A 20,864-nucleotide genomic window follows, 5' to 3' on the forward strand; every position below is an offset into this window, starting at 1 on the left:
CTATCGCCCTCTACGTAAAAATGTCATCCTTGTTTTGCCTTCCAGACTTCCTCCCTCCAATATTTCTTATTTAAAAATAAATAACTACTGCCTTCATGATCTACATTAATACATTTGATATATTTGAATTGAATGTTACTTTTTATAATATGTGTGTATATTTGTAACTTCATGTATCAATTGTAAAAGCTCTTCTTTGAATGTTCTGTTTTATTAATACCTTTTTAGAGAAGGAGCTCTTGAACAGTACAGAATACTCAAGGTGATGTCTTACTAGAGATTTGTAAAGTGACAATGTATCTTACCTCTTGCCGCTGCTATTATCAGCTCTTTCTATACAACTGTTTGATTACCCCCAAATTATCTAAATCTGTAACCCCAAGGTCAGTTTTTTCTCATGTATTGTTTACAGCATTCCATCATTCATGTTTTACATATATATATATATATATATATATATATATATATATATATATATATATCAGAGACGTGCTGTGAGCTAAATGGCTCAGGAGGCACTGGCTAACCCCAGAGCCAGATTTATATGCAATATATGAGCCAAAGGGTACATCTGGGCATTATACACAGGTGCAGCAGTATAAACTCCTGGAAATCTGGTGAGTTTTGATAAGACATGTGTGGAAAGGATACACAGGTGAGGTACTGCCTCACCTGCCATAGACTTTTTACTCCAGAGTTTGGGCTATAAAAATTATTAGAATAATGCAAAGAAGATATTTCAAACAAATTATCAGTGTTTTTCATATATTTTATTCAGTCAAAACTCTGGTTTAAACGTAAGTATGACAGGAAAGGCTCTGCTTCACCTGCCTCACCCCACCGCACGTCACTGATAGATATATATATATATATATATATTAGTTCATTTATTATGCGTTCTACAAGCATTCATTTACATGTTGATGTAGTAAATGTAAGATTCCACATTTTAGTTTATTGGTCTATTTTCTCTAAAGCACTGCACATATTAAGGTACAGTATCAACCCAGTTACAAATCTTCGTATTACCTCCAAAATGTAATCCCACAAATAATATCTCCATTTAATACACTGAAAATATTGGACACAACTGATAGCTGAGGTTCCCCACTGACTTTATGTCTGAACTTACACCAATAACAACAACACTGTCTCCTGTTCTTTAGTCAAAAGTTTATTTATTCCACATTATTATTATTATTATTATTAATTTATATGGAGCCATGAGGGTTCCGCAGCGCCTAACAAAATACATAAATAAATAATCCAATCAAGAAAACAATGACTTACAGTGCAAGACAATGTAGGACAAGTACATGGTATATATAAACATTGTTGTTTCAGGGTACAGGACACTAAAATAATCCTTATGGTGGCAGAAACTGGGGGTTTGATGCCATTGTAGGGAGTTTGGAGTAGAAAATGGACTAAGAGAGGGAAACGCACATGAGGAGAGTGCCCTGCTCGTGAAAGCTTACATTCTAAAATGGAGGGGCAGACAGGGACAGATGACATATATGGGGTAGAAGTGAGCATAAAACAGAGGGTTAGAATAAGAGATGGCTGGTTTTGATGACCAAGTGGGTCTTTAGAGATCATTTGAAGTTTTGTAGAGAGGTGGAGAGTCTGATAGGGAGAGGTAGAGAATGCCAGAATCAGTAAGAACCACTGCAATCTTGGAGGGAGAAATGGGAGGAAGTAACCAGTTGTCAGGAGGGGTGGCATGTATTTGTGGAGTGAAGATGGTAAGTGGGACTGTAAAGGGAGATAAGATCAGATATGTAGGTGGGTGAGAATGGGTGAGGGCTTTGTAGGTGAGTAGAAAAAAAACAGAAGGGTTTTTCCCATGCACCCTGAGGGCTATTAGTAACAAGACCTGTACACTATATAATAACAGCAAATTTAGAGATCTTAGTTACTTATATTTTGCAAAAAATATGAAAAGCCTCCTGGCCACTTCATGGTGTCTCTATTGCTGGAGGACCCTAATACTAAGTATAAGTCCAGGGCGTGGACCTCAGAAAGCCGGCTCAGGCCCAACCACCCCAGGGCAGCACACCATTGAAATACTAAAGTGTTAATATGTGTTAATAAGAAAGAAGCAGGAGCTATGTGATACAAAAATAAGGGTGTTAGTAAAATACTCAAAAGAATACTATTAGTGGAAAAATAAATAGGAGTGTTACAAAAGTGCTGAATAAATATTATGGTGTGCTACCCCAAGGCAGACCGGTCACACCAAACCTGGGGGGTACCACACCCCAAACTCACACACAGCAATAATAATTATATCCACTATGGGTCATATAATTGCTTAAGGTAAACCCACATGATAATGGCACATACAAAATATATCCAGATTGAGAGCTAGCTTACCTGGAGTCACCCCTGTATCCTCCAAATGGCACTAGAGGACCCAGCATGCCCTCCTAATGCTGGCTCCAACTATGCATCTCTGAACTGCAATATATAATGGCAAACTGCTCTAATCAAACTGGTAACATTCCTCTGGTGCAACAGGAGGGGGTTACTCTAGACAAGAAAAAACAGAAGAGTTTTTCCCATGCACCCTGAGGGCTATTAGTAACAAGACCTGTACACTATATAATAATAGCAAATTTAGAGCTCTTAGTCACATATATTTTGCAAAAAATATGATAAGCCTCCAGGCCACTTCACAGCGTCTCTACTGCTGGAGGTCCCTAATACTAAGTATAAGTCCAGGGCGTGGACCCCACAAAGCCAGCTCAGGCCCAACCACCCCAGGGTTTTTTCAGATGGAAACAGCAGGACTGCGAGAAGTACTGAATGTGTGGTTTGAAGGAGAGGAAAGAGTCAAGGATTACTCCAAGACAGCATACTTGGGGGCTAGAGGAGATAGTTGTGCAGTGAACAGATTGAATTGAGGTTATGCAGTTAGTAAGTTATAAAAAATACCAAGTAATTTCACAACCCCCTGGAACAAAGTATAGGATACAGCCTCCATAGATAATACAAAGAATATCACTGTTCTTCACAAAAAAAGTTCCAAACAAAATATCATTGGAATTGGTGCTTATTTCTGTTCTTTATGTCCCTCAAAGAGAAAGATAACAAATCATAGTGTAAGTTGTTTTGTTATTTCAATTATCTAACCACAAGTGAATAACACTCCACACTTTAAGGTGGGCAGATAGGAAGGAGCCATGGTCACTCCAATCAGTCCACTCCACAAATGTTTACTGGAATACAAGCAACAAAGTTTACACGGGGTCCCCACCACTAGCAACGCCATGGTTCTTTAAATGAAAAAAGTTTTTATGCTGCACACTGCTGGAGTGGTGAAGAGGGGGCATAATAAAGCTCTTTATGTGGAGATCATGTTGTCTTGAATTTATATTGGAGAAATCTGCAGTGTGCTATATAAACCTAATAACGATCATAAGTGATGTAATCTGGAGAAGTGTGTGTATCCAATATCACTGAGGATCGAGCATTCTTCCTATCTACATGTTTCCAGTTTTGTGTTGTGTAAACCACATATATTTGGGGTATAACATCACATAACCTCATGAACATAAGGGGTAAAAAAGTTGTGTTTTGGATAGTTTGTGGATCCAATGAGCCAATGATATTTAGTTAGTAAGTTATATCCAGTGATTCACCTGATATATTAATAGATTTATGACGATCTCCCAGCAGCAAAAGTATTCCAATTAAATTCATGCCATTAATGTGAGACGCACTGATCTATAGTTATCAGATTCTTAACTGCTGTCATTTTGTGTGCAGTGGACCTACATTTGTCATTGTCCGGTAACCTAAAATGCTTGTGGCGCCAGTGATTGGATAAACTGTTTGGTCCATAGGAGGAGGAGTGTGCCAGGTGGCAGTGCGAGAGGAATCCTCTTGTCTCCTATATAATAGCCCAGATCTGTGATTTTGTGATTCATTTGCTAACGCTGGGCGGAGTCACAGCAGTGGGCGGAGTTAGTCAAATGAGTCACAGATCTGGCCAAATCTATAGGACACTAGGAGCAGCTGCAGAAGCAGATAGTATGGACATGGCACAGGCAGGGTGCATACCTCCCAGCTTCTTCAGGAGCAGGAGCAGGAGACACACACACACACACACACACACACACACACACACACACACACACACACACACACACACACACACACAGCTAAAAGGGGGCATGGCTTCACGGGAGGGCCCCGTTTTCGTCAGTGAGGGGGCATGCCCAGCGCTCTGTGAGCTGCTGGCATGCCCCCAGGGGCTGATTATGAGTCCGGGGGGCACAGGGTACTTGAGAAAGGGGAGCCCTATCTCATTGCTGTGCCTGCTGTGGGGTTGGGGGCGTGGCCGTGGCCTAATCGGGGGACGCGAGGCCACGCCCCCTTATGCAAATTCTGGGATTATTTTTTATTTTTTTATTTTTATGGGATTATAGCCCCTCAGCTAGGGCTAAATGCAGAAGAGGTGGTCGCTCCCCCCTACACACCCGCACAGGCAGAAGAAAGCAGGGAGACTGCTGCCTCCCTGCAACACCACAGACCTGCCAATACGCAGCAGCGTGTGCCGACTGTAGCACAATGTTGTTGCTGGCAGGGCGGGGAGCTTCTGAGCTGGGACAGAGCTACTCCAGCCGGGGGGCCCCCTAAAACTGTGGGGCCAACGGTACGTACCGCCTGCCCCCCCCCCCCTTAATCCGGCTCTGCTGCTGGAACCCCCCCTTAATCCGTACCCCCTGACGCCCCCTCTCCCTCTGTCTCCACTATTCACCGCTGCTCTGCTAAGCAGAGCAGCGAGTACAGGAGCTTTCCAACTGCCCCCCCCCCCCACCGTGGGACACTGCGACCCGCGGGTGGAACAGCGGGACAGACCCCAAAAAATGGGACTGTCCCGCGAAAATTGGGACATTTGGGAGGTATGGGGGTGTGTGAGGGGGTATGCCATACTTGACCCCCACATCAGCATACTCAGCAGGGTCTCTCTGGCGCGGAGGAGCGTCACTTTCTGGTACACTCCACGCTTCTTAGCTGTAGTTTTGTGGGTCACCAGCCGCTGTGCACTTTCCGTACTGCCTCTGTTATCTCCAGCCCGGCAACCCCACCGCTAGCTGCAGCGCTGCCACCCGCAGTGAGGTGCGCCCAGCTCCTTCACACACTTTAGCCGGCGGGTAGCGCTGCAGAAGTCCGCGCTGCTTGCAGGCTCTGACCCCCTCCTCCCTCCAGCAGCAGCGTCTCCTGGGAGCTAACCAGTCACTCCCAGTCTCCCCTTACCACAGTGCCTGGGGTCTGCGGTGTGTGACTGAGGAGGGGGGAGTGATGCGGACGGGCAGAGGAAGCAGGACTACAGCCTAAGAGAGTCAGCCATGCCAAGTCTCCACCAGCAGCAGATCCCAACAGGTTGGAGTGGAACAGCAGCAGCCAGCAGCAGTGACTCCGGTAACACACATCTGTCTGTCACCACTGTTCTGTCCCTAATACCAATCTCTCCCATGCCCTGTGTTCTGTCATGTCCCTGTCACCCCTGGCCTTGACCTGCCACCCTTATCCTGGCCCTTTCACCCTTATCCTGGCCCTTTCACCCTTATCCTGGCCCTGTCACCCTTATGCTGGCCCTGCTACCCCTATCCTGGCCCTGTCACCCCTGTGCTTGCCCTGTCAACCCTATACTGGCCCTGTCACCCCTGTCCTGGTCCTGCCGCCCCTACACTGACCCTGTCACCCCTATCCTGTCCCTGTCATTTCTGTCCTGGCCCCGTCGCCCGTGTCCTGGCCCCGTCACCCCTGTCCTGGCCCCGTCACCCCTGTCCTGGCCCCGTCACCCCTGTTCTGACCCTGTCACCCCTGTTCTGACCCTGTCACCCCTGTCCTGGCCCAGTCAACCCTGTTCTGACCCTGTCACCCCTGTCCTGGCCCTGTTACTGCATTCCCTCCAACTACCTTTTTGGCAGGTACAGTACCCGCAGCACCTCCAGACCTCTCCCCAATGCACCACACCTCCGCACCTTCCCCTCCACCACATGCGGCACTCCACCCCTCCCCCACATGCTGTGCCTCCAGACCCCCTACACCACCGGCGGCTCCCACTCCTCTGCCCCTTCACCACCCCCAGCAATCTCCAGGCCCCCTCCACCATTCACCCCCCTTATATGTCTCCCCCACACCTGCCCCCCTCCACCCACAGCATCTGCAGACACCCTCCTCCATCTGCGGTCCCCCCCTCACCCACCCCTCCCCCACCAATGGCACCCCCGCACCTGCCCCTCCACCACCTGCAGCACCTCCGGACCTCCTTCCCATCCGCCGCAACACCCGTACCTGCCCCTCCCCTACCCATGGCGCCTGCGGACCCCTACCCCACCATCGTCACTCCCGCTCCTTCCCATCCCACAGCACCTCCCGAACCCTTCACCCATCTGCAACATCCCCACACCTGCCCCTCCCCCACCCATGGCACCCCTGCCCCTCCCCCACCTGCAGTGCCTCCGGACCTCTCCCCCATCTGCATCCCCCACTCCTCTGCCCCTCCCCCACCCGCAGCACCTCCCAACCCTTCCCCATCCGGGCCCCACCCCCACTTCCGCCCCCCCTCCATCCGCAGCATCTACAGACACCATCCGCAGTACCCCCCGCACCCGCTACATTCTGTACATTGTGGCCTGCAGGTGCTGTTCACGCCGTCGCAAGGGACTGCGCCTCCTTCACCATCGCACACCCTTTCATTGTGCAATATTTAACCACTAACAAAGGAATGCAGGTGATACTCCATATAACACAAATATTGAACCCCAGAAAGGCATGCAAGGGTTAAGGGGGCGTAACCCCTTGCGACGGTGTGAAGAGCGCCCGTAGGGCGCGATGAAGCACCTAGTTATTTATTAACAGTTTCTTATATAGTGGAGCATATTCCGTTGCGCATTACAGTTGGAGACAGTGATAGAACAAACCGGGTAAAAAAAGACAGACATAAAGATAAAGGGCCCCATACACTTATGCGACCACATGTCACAGGCGATCGCAGGTGATCACCCTGGCAGCCTCCCGGAGTGCAGGATCGCCCAAGATACATCACATGCTGTCCTTTTGCATACGATGTATCTTGGGCGATCCCAGCCATGCCCCCAGTTTGGACTTGATTGAATGTGCAGCACATTCACTCTGGCGGATCCGATCCGATGCTCACGAGAACGCGCATCGGATTGGAAACACCTCCAAAATGTCCGATTTCATCTGATATATTGGGCCAAATGCCCGAAATCGGATGAAATCGGACATTGGCCCTCATTCTGAGTTGATCGCTCACTGCCGTTTTTTGCAGCACAGCGATCAGGTTACTACTGCGCATGCGTATGCACCGCAATGCACACACGTCGTATGGGTGCAAAGTCAGCATTGTTGCTGTGCAATGCTTCAAACGACGAATCCATTCACACAACCGATCGCAAGTAGATTGACAGGAAGACAGCGTTTATGGGTGTCAACTGACCGTTTTCTGGGAGTGGTAGGGAAAACGCAGGCGTATCCAGGCATTTGCAGAGCGGGTGTCTGACGTCAATTCCGGGACCGGAAAGGCTGAACTGATCGCAAGGGCTGAGAAAGTCCAGAGCTACTCAGAAACTGCAAAAAAACTTTTTGTCCCGCTCGGCTGGACAAGCGTTTGCACACTTGCAAAGCGAAAATACACTCCCCTAGAGGCGGCGACTATCTGATCGCTGCTCTGCAAAAAATAGCTAGCGAGCGATGAACTCGGAATGAGGGCCATTATCGCTCTAGTGTATGGGGCCCTTAAGTTTTAACATCACTGCATTCTAAATAAATCCAAATAAGATGGGAGAAAAAAAAACACAAGAGCACAATGAAGAACCCCCACTCAGGACACAGTTCCTTAGTGCTCAACTGGGTAAATCCTTCTGATCTTTTAAATATAGAACATGCTTTTCCTCAGCATGATACAGATACAGAGTGAAGCAGAAAAATGTAGTGCAATTAAATTACGTATTGGAGAGGTTCCTACTAAAATGATTTCAGCAGCTCTATCAACACTTTAAAAATGACCTAGAGCACACTCATACTCTAAAGGAATAAATAGATAACCTTATCCTCCAAGTTTGAAGAATAACATACAACCTTAGAGCTGCCAAAATACAGGAGTAAGAATGGCATTTATATTATTTATACTTGAAAATGAATGGATAGTTTTGAGATAAGGCAGGCATCCCCTATCTCAGTTATCACTAAAACCTGCACTCAGAGCTGGCCTTAGGCATAGGCAAACTAGGCAAATGCCTAGGGCATTTGGTATGCTTAGGGGCACCAGCAGCTTCTGCTGATTAAAATGATATGTGGCATGCCTATATTCTGTGTGTGACTGCGGCTGTATCTGCATACAAAATGCTACGTTGCAGTGTATTCCTGGAAATCACTGTAATGTAGCATTTCATATGCAGATACAGCCGCAGTCGCACACAAAATATAGGCATGCTGCATATAATTTTAATCAGCAGAAGCTGCTTGTGCATCCTAGCCACATAGTAATGCAAATAAGATGCATTTTCATAAACAAAAGGCGCCCGACGTTAGCAGAGCTGCCAGCTGACTCATGCCAGGCATCTCCTGCAGAACTTGCGGCGGTGCTAGGGGGCACCAGCCAAAATCTTGCCTAGGGCATCATATTGGTTAGGGCTGGCTCTGCCTGCACTGTTAGTATATCTTGAGGACTGAGGTTGAGAACGCTTAGGATAAGGGGTCTCCATAAATCAGTTGCACCCCCACATATGTTTAACTTACACTATTCCAGTTATTTCAGACTGCAATTGTTTAAGAATATCTTGTCAATCACCTGCAAGTATGATTGAAAGGGCTCATAGGTAAAACCCAGAGAAGCTCTTACATATTGTCCAAAGGCTCTAATGTGCTGATTTACAAAGTTTAAAGTGAAAGGAGATTATCCAAGAAGCTCACTCCAGTAGTAGATTGTTGTTTCAGGTTCAGGAAATTCAGGTTTTCAATTCTCCATCCTGGTCGACTTTACAATGCCACACACAGACAACCTGAGGGAAGTAGGAACTCCACACACAGGCTTTCCTTTCACCTTAATTGAACAGAACAATGTCTTTTAATGAGATCAGCTGAAGATTTTCCCTATTTATAAAAAACATTTGCATTTAATGATATGTAAATTGTGTGTTTGAAAATAAGGGAGTCCTAAAATTACTTCCTTGAGCTATGTAAAATGGCATATAGGCCACACAGCAATACTGCTTTCAGATCGCATTTGTCAGGTCGCACCCAGGATTTGTACACGTATACATCTCAGCTGCAACTTGGCTGAGACCCCATTCAGACTGTTTGGTGACTCCGGCCTGGCTTATTGTTGGGTTGCTAACATCACCGCGTCATGCATGGAGGCGATGCTTGAAGATGACATCATCTCCGAGTAGGCTCTTCCTATAGTGTCAATGGGTGCTGCTTACCAGTTCACACTGCACCAAGACCCGGGTTGAAGCTGTGTTCAACCCTGGTCACTACCCGAGTTGAAATACCGAGTCGCACAACCCGGGTTATTTCAGCTGGCCCTTTTTAGACTGCACCACAACCTGGGTTGCTGTGCGTTCATGTGCAATAACCCTGGTTATTGCTGGTAGTCTGAAAGGGGTATTTGCAAGAATATAAAGAAGGCTGGAATTTCACTTCACACCATTTTAAGATAGCAGGCTTCGATTTCCAAGATTTTGCTTGATATAGTTATCTTTTTGACATGTTTTGTATCAAATGCATAGTTCTCTTTGAGAATGTTAGGAAAGCTCCCACAGATATTTCATCTACACTCATAGGGCATCTGCAGGAGCCACACAGAGGGTGCTGCAACAGGACTTCCCTCTGCCTCATAATAGACTATCCCTCTCCCCCCTTCCCTCCGGGACATAGACTACTCATGAGTGTAGATGAAATATCTGTGGGAGTTTTCCTAACACTCTGGAAGAGAACTATGCATTTCATACAAAATAGGTCAAGACGTGAACTTTACACAGCAAATAAGGACACTGCAGCGGGTAAATGTCTAACATTTCAGATATATTTATCATTCCTTTGAGAAAAAGTATCTGCCTCTAATCGTGTGTGTGTGTGTGTGTGTGTGTGTGTGTGTGTGTGTGTGTGTGTGTGTGTGTGTGTGTGTGTTTGTGTGTATATATATATATATATATATATATATAATTGTATTAAGTCTTCTCTTGTAATTTCCTTATGGAAAGTTAGTCTTATACAATGTTATTGGCTTTAATTCTCTTTCTTGGAGTTTGCCATAAGGAAATTGAATAGCTTAAATTTTTTTTTATCAATTACATACCATATTTAGAAAAGCAAATATTAGAAAATTCACTTTATATAGACAAATATTTTATTGGACGGTAAAGGTCGATTTAGTCGATTTGCTTTTTTTGTGTGAAAAATACGTGATTTTGTGAATCTCTAATTTAAAAAAAGATTAGTTTACATGGTAGTTGCATTTCAAATGCGACTTTGTACTCCAAATAGCGGCAATTCACTAATGGTGCAATCTCAAATTACAGATAGTCGCAGGCGTGCACTACCGATGTGATTAGGCGATTTGTCCACCTAGTCATACCGGGAATGCAGGGTGTACGGACGGATACACTCTCCATTCAAGTGAATGGGGCGTGTCTCCGTCTGGGCGTGCACCCGTCCAGACGGAGATGCTCACAGTCATTAGGTGCGCCAAGGCGGGCGAGCCTAGTCACAGAAGAAGAACAGATAACGGAGGCTCCATCTGAAACTAAGAAATCGCACCACTTCATATCAAAAAATTCTACAAAATTGCACTAAATAAATGCACTGATTTTTTTGAGTGTGTTCGCATGGAACAACAATTTTTTTTCCTAAGGCCCATCAAAAGCACCAACATATTCGCACAAAAAACGCACCACTTCCAAAAAAGCAACATGCAAAATCCATTGTAATTAAAACTAAACCAATCAGAATTCTAATAAAAGCCCACCAACTCATCTGCAGCACTCACTTTCTGCTCTCAACCATGGCACAGGCAGGTTATGGAGTAACCTGGATGCAAGCAGTGATTGCATGTGGGCTGCACCAGCTGACTAAAAGGGCACAGGAGCAAGAAACAGAACAGAGAAACTTTGTTGATTTACTGTGACTTCTGGTGTGGAGTAAGATGCAACTTATGGTGGAAATTGAGATGCAATTAGCTTTGAGTTGGCAGGGGCACCAACAGCTCTGTCGGGCCCCCGGTAATGAGAGGGAGCGTAGCCAATGCGGGAGGTGTGGTCACACTCTCTTGGTTAAAAACAGGTAAAAGGGTATAAAAAAATGTGTGGTCACGACGGTCCGCACAGGAAGTACCAGTTAGAACAAGGATAGGCTGGTGCAATTGCTCCCACCCCACACATCACACAGGTAGAGAGGACTGACTGCCTTTGCAGCTGCCTGTCTTCCCAGTCAGCACACAGCCATGTGTGCTCTGTTGGTCAGAGATGCTACAGTCAGTCTCTCTTAACCCTGCAATGGACGGACGGGAGGTGGGGGGCGGCAACGGGACTCATTTATCTCTTCTGATAAATGATGCAAAGAGCAATTGATTTATGTTCAAACAACAAGATATCCGCAATTTACTGTATATTTATAATGGTCACTGGAGCTCATTGTACAATTTGAATAACTTATGAACTATAGTCTATAATATGACATGATTTCCAAAGTAATAAAGACTATTTCCATTAAAGAGCTGAGAATGGTGTTTCTGCCCATCGGCAAACAAAAGGTTTCTGCATTTGCAAGGAGGTATAATATTCTCAAGTTTTCTGTGCATAGCTAAACAGTATACTGTATTTTGGGTTCTCAAAATATAGTAAGAATTGGTGTGGGCTGATTGCTTTAAGCATAAGATCTGTCGTTGAGTAAGAAGCTAGAAGACAAAAGGGTTAGTACAGCATAGTGGATTTTAAAAGCTTTTTTGTTCTCACTGCCCAACCTTTTGTGGCCAGTGTTATTTTTTACTTCCAACTTTCTGTAACAAACTATTTTCATGGTATTAGTTGTTAAAATAAAAAAAAAATTGATTATTTAGTAGCCTCCCCAGCAATTGACCTCACTGCAAGTCACTGTTGGTTGAATTATATGAGCTAAGAGAAATGCCAGTGTGTGAACAAAAAAACAAAGACCGCCATATGCCATGGGTGCAAGGTGTTAGCCCACGCCAAATGAATAAGAAAAAGATTTGCAATGTATTACTGTATGCCATATTCACTAGAAAAGCACCATGGCAATGACAATATTCATATATTCAGAGTGAGTTGTGATGTCTTATCACATAAATACAAAAGCAAGCGACGTTACACCTTGGCAAACCCATGTATCACTGCAGGTGGGGCAAATGTAAATGTGCAGAGAGATTTAGATTTGAGAGGGGTGTGTCCAAACTGAAATCTTAATTGCAGTGTAAAAATAAAGCTGCCCAGTATGTGTGGGCTACATGCCAAACCTTGCATGAAACAAACGTATTTGCACTCCTTGCATTGCATTGCAACATGATCTGTCCAGGTGCAACGATACTCTGTTTCTGAATTGCTCCATATCTGAATCAGCCCCAAAGTGTCTAAAAAAATAAACATCCTAATTGTATGGTATTTTCAGTTATCAAAAATAAATATTCAGTTCAACGGCTGTTCATTTTTAAGCTGACTGTTGAATGTATAAATATTTAATCAGGACATACAAGCTTCAGTTTGAAGCACTTTTATAATATGTCACTAAACATTAAACTCACCAAACAAAGTCATTATGTTTTATTCATATTGTTTCCAGCTGTCAAGGGAAAACAGGAGCTACAGTGGTCGCACCAAAACAAAAAAAATAAAAAATAAAAGAATTGTTTGTGACTTTTACAGTCATATAGCTAAAGTGTATCTTTAGTTATCTTGTCCTGCAATATAAATGTATTTTTTTGCATTTTTCTTCAAAACTATTGTGTCAAAGTAAGCAACTTTATACAGGTATCTGGAGGAGATTTGGCTCTTACTATTGATGGCTTATTTCGGGTTTAGTAGGGTATGCCGGCGGCCGGGCTCCCGGCGTCCAGCATACCGGCGCCGGAATCCCGACCGCCAGCATGATTCTCCCTCCAGGGGGGTCGTGGACCCCCAAGAGGGATAAAAGGTGTTGGTATGCCGGCGGTCGGGATTCCAGCGCCGGTATGCTGGTCACCGGGAGCCCGGCCGCCGGCAAACAGAAGACCACCCCTTATTTCAGGTTGTGAGTGAATTCAAATAGATTAGGACTAGTCAGCTTTAAATAGGAAAAGAGAGAGTTTCCAGACTCAGGAGGATATTTACTAAGCAGTGATAAGAGCGGAGAAGTGAGCCAGTGGAGAAGTGCCCATGGCACTCACTGAAGTAACATCTATAATTTGCATACTCTAAAATTATACAGAGCTGCTGATTGGTTGATGGGGAAACTTCTCCACTGGCTCACTTCTCCGCTCTTATCATTGCTTAGTAAATGTACCCCTTAGAGTGAATTATAAATCATATTCACACTGCACCAAAAACCCGATATCGACCTGGTATTTTGCCGGGATGACACGGGTCACTGTGCAGTGTGAATGGGTCACTGCTGAACTCCCAGGTCGCCTGACCTGGTAATTCAACCTGGGAATAAAGAAGCATTATCCCCGGGTAATTACCGGGTCAGGCGCAGTGTGAACAGGTTATCCTGGTCAATGCGACCCGGCACCCGTTCACAGCATAGAGAGAGGCGGCGCTGGAGATGATGTCATCTCCAGCACTGCCCCACGATGCCGCCTCTGGCCCAGACCTAGGATGGCAACGCCACCCCTTTTATATTGCACAAGTCCAATGTCAGATCGCACCTGGGAAGGATCCGTATCCAATTCCCAGGTGTGACCAAGCATTGGCAATGTGAAAGGTGGTATGAGTCAGTTATGCTAAAGGTTACTGCATGCAATGCTGAACAAGCTGGCCGATCTAACAGGAAGATGAACTCTTTTAGATTTGTGACAAGGTATCTGTATGTTATCTTCCTGTTTAATATACATGAAATAGCAGAAAATAAGTATGACATGCACACTCTATGTGTCTGACGTATTCCAACCAACTTTCTTGTTCTCACTGTTCCATAATGATCCATAAGGCAAGTAGAAGCCACCCCCAGCCCTAAAAAAGTAATCCCATCAAATAAACCAGAGAAATCCTTGTGAAAGCCATGTTTCCCCTCCCATGGGTATAGTGTTTGCTGTGCACACTGACCCACACCTGCACCCATAGTCTATATTCTTACCTCTCTGTCAAAACTGCAGTATCACTGGGAAAATCACATGGACTCCATTATCCCAGAGACCTGCGCTTGTGGTGCCGAAAGAGGGGGGAAGAGGCAGGGCCGGCTCTACCATTAGGCAGCTTTAGGCGGCTGCCTAGGGGCGCCGGCTCCTGGAGGGCGCCACTAAATTCATCAAGCAAAAAACTGAAGGATGACTCTGTGTGCGGCCTCCTCCTTACACTGCACTGGCTGCTGCTTCGGGTCTAATCAGGTGCAGCCGGCGCTATCAGGCTGTACCACAGAGTGCCTCAGCGCTTCCTACGTGCTAACAAGTGTAACATCATGTCATATGAACAGGGCCGGCTCCAGGCATGTTCCAATAGAGCGGCCGCGCAGGGCGCCACCCTTAATGGGCGCCGCACGCTGGCACCGCCATATTGGAGCCTGGAGCCTGGTCCTGTGTCAGTGTGCAGCTCCAGCTCCGTCCCCGGCCCGCCTCCGTGTCCCACTCCCAGCCAGCAGTCAGTGGCTGACTCTGTTCTGGGGGTGGGACTATGCAAAACTACTCAGTGTGCATAGCGCGCACTGAGTTTGGTCCGTTTAGTGCGCCCAGCCGCCCACCCGCCGGAGACTGAGGGGAAGGAGAGCGTAGTGCTGCGCTCTCCTCCCCGTCCTCACAGCAGAAGCAGCAGCCGCCGCCTCCTCCCCGCCCAAGAGGACCATCGGAAGCAGCACCGCGGTGAGCAGCACTTTTTTTTTTTTTGGGGGGGGGGATACTGTGTGGGGACATGTGTTTCTGGGACTGGAGCCATATCTTGCACTGTGGGGCAGGTGTATCTGGCACTGGGGGCATATCTGGCACTGTGGGGCATGTGTATCTGGCACTGGGGGCATATCTGGCACTGTGGGGCATGTGTATCTGGCACTGGGGGCATATCTGGCACTGTGGGGCATGTGTATCTGGCACTGGGGGCATATCTGGCACTGTGGGGCATGTGTATCTGGCACTGGGGGCATATCTGGCACTGTGGGGCATGTGTATCTGGCACTGGGGGCATATCTGGCACTGTGGGGCATGTGTATCTGGCACTGGGGGCATATCTGGCACTGGGGGGCATATCTGGCACTGTGGGGCATGTGTATCTGGCACTGGGGGGCATATCTGGCACTGGGGGGCATATCTGGCACTGTGGGGCATGTGTATCTGGCACTGGGGGCATATCTGGCACTGGGGGCCATATCTGGCACTGGGGGGCATGTATCTGGCACTGGGGGGCATATCTGGCACTGGGGGGCATGTATCTGGCACTGGGGGGCATATCTGGCACTGGGGGGCATATCTGGCACTGTGGGGCATGTGTATCTGGCACTGGGGGCATATCTGGCACTGGGGGGCATATCTGGCACTGGGGGGCATGTGTATCTGGCACTGGGGGCATATCTGGCACCGTGGGGCATGTGTATCTGACACTGTGGGGCAGGTATATCTGGCACTGGGGGCATATCTGGCACTGTGGGGCATGTGTATCTGGCACTGTGGGGCATGTGTATCTGGCACTGGGGGCATATCTGGCACAGTGGGGCATGTGTATCTGGCACTGGGGGCATATCTGACACTGTGGGGCATGTATATCTGGCACGTGGGGCATGTGTATCTGGCACTGGGGGCATATCTGGCACGTGGGGCATGTGTATCTGGCACTGGGGGCATATCTGACACTGTGGGGCATGTGTATCTGGCACTGGGGGCATATCTGGCACTGTGGGGCAGGTGTATCTGGCACTGTGGGGCATTTATCTGGCACTGTGGGGGCATTTTATCTGGCACTGTGGGCATTTATCTGGCACTGTGGGGGCATTTATCTGGCACTGGGGTCATTTATGTAGCACTGTGGTGTCATATCTGGCACTGTGGGGGCATTTATGTAGCACTGTGGGGTCATATCTGGCACTGTGGGGTCATTTATCTGGCACTGTGGGGGCATTTATCTAGCACTGTGGGGGCATTTACCTGGCACTGTGGGGGGAATTTATCTGGCACTGTGGGGGCATTTATCTGGCACTGTGGGGGGAATTTACCTGGCACTGTGGGGACATTTATCTGGCACTGTGGGGGCATTTATCTGGCACTGTGGGGGCATTTATCTAGCACTGTGGGGGCTTTTCTGTATCTACATATCTGGCACTGTGTGGCCATTTATGTATCTGGCATTGCTGGGGGGCATGTCATGTGTTGCTGGCACTGCTGGGGGGTATGTCATGTGTAGCTGGCACGGCTGGGGAGCATATCATGTAGTGTGTGGCTAGGCAATGTGTCCAACGTGCTCTGCCTGGCGCAAAGTGTCTAACGTGCTCTGCCTGGCGCAAAGTGTCTAACGTGCTCTGCCTGGCGCAAAGTGTCTAACGTGCTCTGCCTGGCGCAAAGTGTCTAACGTGCTCTGCCTGGCGCAAAGTGTCTAACGTGCTCTGCCTGGCGCAAAGTGTCTAGGAGGTTCTACCTGGTGCAGTGTGTATTAACTGCACTACTGTGTGGTGTAATGCGAATTGCCACTATTATGTGGCCACGCACCTTCCCCACGAAGCAACGCCCCTAAATTTTTGCTGCGCGCCTTCGGTGCACACTGTCCATGCTTTCCCATGTAGGTAGATGAGCAACAAGCATTACAGTATGTACATCATTTTGCCCTCCTAACTTAAAAATGTGCCCTCCCTGCCCTAAAAAGTGAACACTATCGTGTAGCTGGCACTGCTGGGGGGCATATTGTGTGTAGCTGGCACTGCTGGGGGGCATATCATGTCTATCTGGCACTGCACATTGTGTATCTGGCACTATACTGGAGACATTGTGTGTAGGGAACACTACTGTGGCTGTTATGTGTAAGGCTGCTAATTGTGTGCGTAGAGGGCTCAGGGTACTAGTAGGCCTGGAGCCGGCCCTGCATATGAAGGCACATAGGAGGCGGATGTAACTATGGCTCCACAAGGGGCGCCCCCACGGCCGCTGCTCATAGTCCTGATCCCGACTCTCTAGCAGCAAGCAGCACCTGACTACATGTCTGTCTGTACCTGCAGCGTCACTTTAATGCTGCTGCCAGCTATAAGAGGAGCCATACCAATTATGAGGGAAAACAAGGAAACAACTATTAGGTAAGTAACCCATGGGGATTTCTACAGTACCACAGACATCTTACAGCCTGGTGGGTGGTTTGCACTTGTAAACAGCATAATAGGGAAACACAGGCACCGGGGTACAATACAGTACAAATGGAGGAGGGGAGGTCAGTAATTAACTTACAGATGGGGGGATGGAACACAATAAGGACCATACAAATATATGTATATAATACTGTATGTATACACATACAATTAAATATCCCACCAGACCCCATATACAAATGCAGTGTATACTAGATAGATAGATAGATAGATAGCACTCAGCAAAAAAATGTAAATTGGCCTCAGTGTCCTATACAATTGCCAACATGCCAGCTAGCATGTATACATAGGCAGAAAGAACGGTCATCACTCAAGGATTTGAAGGTAAAAGTACTGTATATTGTGAACAAAGTCCCAAAAATATACTTTTTCACTTTAAAAGTTAATGAGTGTTGTTTCTTCTTTCTGTATATGGGTAATAATGCAATATACCCTAGTCTACCTAGTGGCCACCTGCATCACCCCGCCGAAAGGTGGGGAGGTTTGCAGGTTACGGGGTGCTAGGCTGGAGATTTGCCTAGGATGCATAGAGACCTTGCACCGGCCCTGGGAAGAGGGTACAAATGACCTGTGCCCAGGTCTGATGGAGGGGCCTATTGAGGGTCCAGTAGGGGCCCAGGCCCCCTCCCCCTTACCTAGCAGCAGCAGCTGCAGCTCTATTCCTCAGCCCAGCACACGCTGCTATGTACTGGGCTGCAGTGTGACTATGGAGGTGTTTAAAATACTATTTTTTACAGTATTTTTTTCTAAGGTTACAGGACCACACCTCCTGTGATTAGGCCACGCCCCTTGAGTACCTGCCTTGCATGTGCAGTAGACTCATGCCAGAGTCTACTCAGACCATGCGCCATCGAGAGAGAAAAGGGCACACACAGAGTTTGCACATGGGCCCCCTTCTCTCATAAACCACCCATACCCACTCTTTTTCCAACACACATAAGCATACTCACATTAGTACTAATCAAAGCTAGAAGGAGAATTCTGGGAGAGCATCAATGCTAACTACTGTACTTGTGTAAGATGGCTTGGTAGACTACAGCAGCAGTCAGCAGATTTTGTCAAGTCCCCTCCCCAGTACACGGGCCCTTGTTAGCTCTAGACAGCCCTGGCTATAATATGAATACAGATGGGTCCACATTTATCTTGACCATTAATATGATTAACTGAGACTGGCCAGTCGGACTTAATCCCCTGCTGTGATGACTTAATCCCCTGCTGTATTGTTCTCTGTATTGTATTGCAGCTGAGAACAATAGATGAAGGGTTTTTGCTAATAAGTCATGTTGTGCCTAGGCGCAGAAAACTAGTCAAGATAACCGTGGACCCATCTCTGTACATTCTGTAATGAGAAGTCTTTTACTCATCATGTATAGTGAAGAGGTTCAAGACTCCTGTTATTGATAGCCAAATTCACTATAGTGGATATATATCAAACATTCATTTTGTAAAATGTACTTAATAAATGCTAGCTAGAAGCTAATTGGTTGGTTGCTATGGACAACTTCTCCACTTGTCCACTTCTCTACTCTTTAGAAGGTTTGATAAATCTCGGCCAATAATAATAATAACCCTAGAATGCAGACTTTGGAGTAATAAGTAATATATGTTTGCCTTTAACAAGTGAGTACTGTCATATATTTATCTTTTGTGTTAAATTAACAAACAAGTTTATTAATATATAGACATTTCTGTATTTCCACATATGGTATTATGAGTTACCTATCTTGAAACTGCATACACATTTAAAAAAAATAACTTATACTGTATCACACCTTTGCTTAAAGATCCCAGTGTACTCTAAACCATGTAACCTGTTAAACTGGTTATTTAGCATTTTTCTGGATTAGTCGTAGTCAATGGGGTCAATTCAATTAGCTGCGAGGGGGGCAAGTTGTCATAATGGCGAGGAAACACCCCATTGTCCCGATCTTGCCCCGGAATTTTTGATTTTTGTACACAGTTCTACTGGGCTGCAAACAACAATATGTGGGGCCATGAGACCCATAAGTGCGGCATATGATTCGACCTCAATGGATGAGTAATGTTCAGTAATTGGGTCTGAGACCAATATGTGGAGCATGAGCAACTATTGTCACAGTGTTTTCATTTATTAAACATTCTCTAAATACTTTCTATTGAGAAGCAAAAATAACAAAACAGATAAAGTCACTATTTGACATTTTCACATACCAAATACTGTTTATTACTGAGCCAAATAATAAATAGATGTTTACTGAGATATGTCCTCATACACTGATCATCTTTACAATACTGCAAGACACTCTGCGCTATTCAAATCTAACAGGCTTTGAAAAAATGAAGTGAATTCACATGTATATATATAGAAGCATTTATTCAATAAAATGATCACATAGATCTTTAAATGAACAGATATATTCACCAAATGGAAATCATTAAAAAACTGTATACATACACAAATTACCATACAGATAAAACCTAATTTATTCCTATTTCTAATTGCCGGCTATATATATATATATATATATGGAAGTTGGTGTGGTCGGCACTTCCCAAATAAACAAGCAACTGCCCTGGTGCCCTCCTTTGTGGAGATATAGAAAAAGCAATGTCCTTATAGAGAGGGATACATCCACTCTCAATAATAAAGGAACAGGCGGCACTCCAAGGGTCTTGTGAAAAATAAATATGTATTCAAAGCAATAAATCAAGTAAGTGGCATATTATGGCCAACGTTTCAGCGCCACGCAGGGCGCTTTTTTCAAGACAATATGCTGTGATTTCTGTTTCACAGCATATTGCCTTGAAAAAAGCGCCCTGCGTGGCGCTGAAACGTTGGCCATAATATGCCACTTACTTGATTTATTGCTTTGAATACATATTTATTTTTCACAAGACCCTTGGAGTGCCGCCTGTTCCTTTATTATTGGGAGTGGATGTATCCCTCTCTATAAGGACATTGCTTTTTCTATATATATATATGTGTGTCGATCTATACAGGAATAAATTAGGTTTTATCTGTATGGTAATTTGTGTATGTATACAGTTTTTTAATGATTTCCATTTGGTGAATATATCTATTCATTTAAAGATCTATGTGATCATTTTATTGAATAAATGCTTCTATATATATACATGTGAATTCACTTCATTTTTTCAAAGCCTGTTAGATTTGAATAGCGCAGAGTGTCTTGTAGTATTGTTCAGTTGGTTCTCCTATTTAATTGGAGACCCGGTTAGTTTATGCCTACACAAGCATAATTAACACTCAGCAGCTGAATAATATTTGTCTATATACTTTCTATTATAGTTTTTTAAACAAGCAATGTACTACTAGCGCCGTGAGACAATTTCTATGTAAACTG

The sequence above is a fragment of the Pseudophryne corroboree genome, chromosome 5 (genome assembly GCF_028390025.1).
Source record: "Pseudophryne corroboree isolate aPseCor3 chromosome 5, aPseCor3.hap2, whole genome shotgun sequence".
NCBI classification, from domain to species: domain Eukaryota; kingdom Metazoa; phylum Chordata; class Amphibia; order Anura; family Myobatrachidae; genus Pseudophryne; species Pseudophryne corroboree.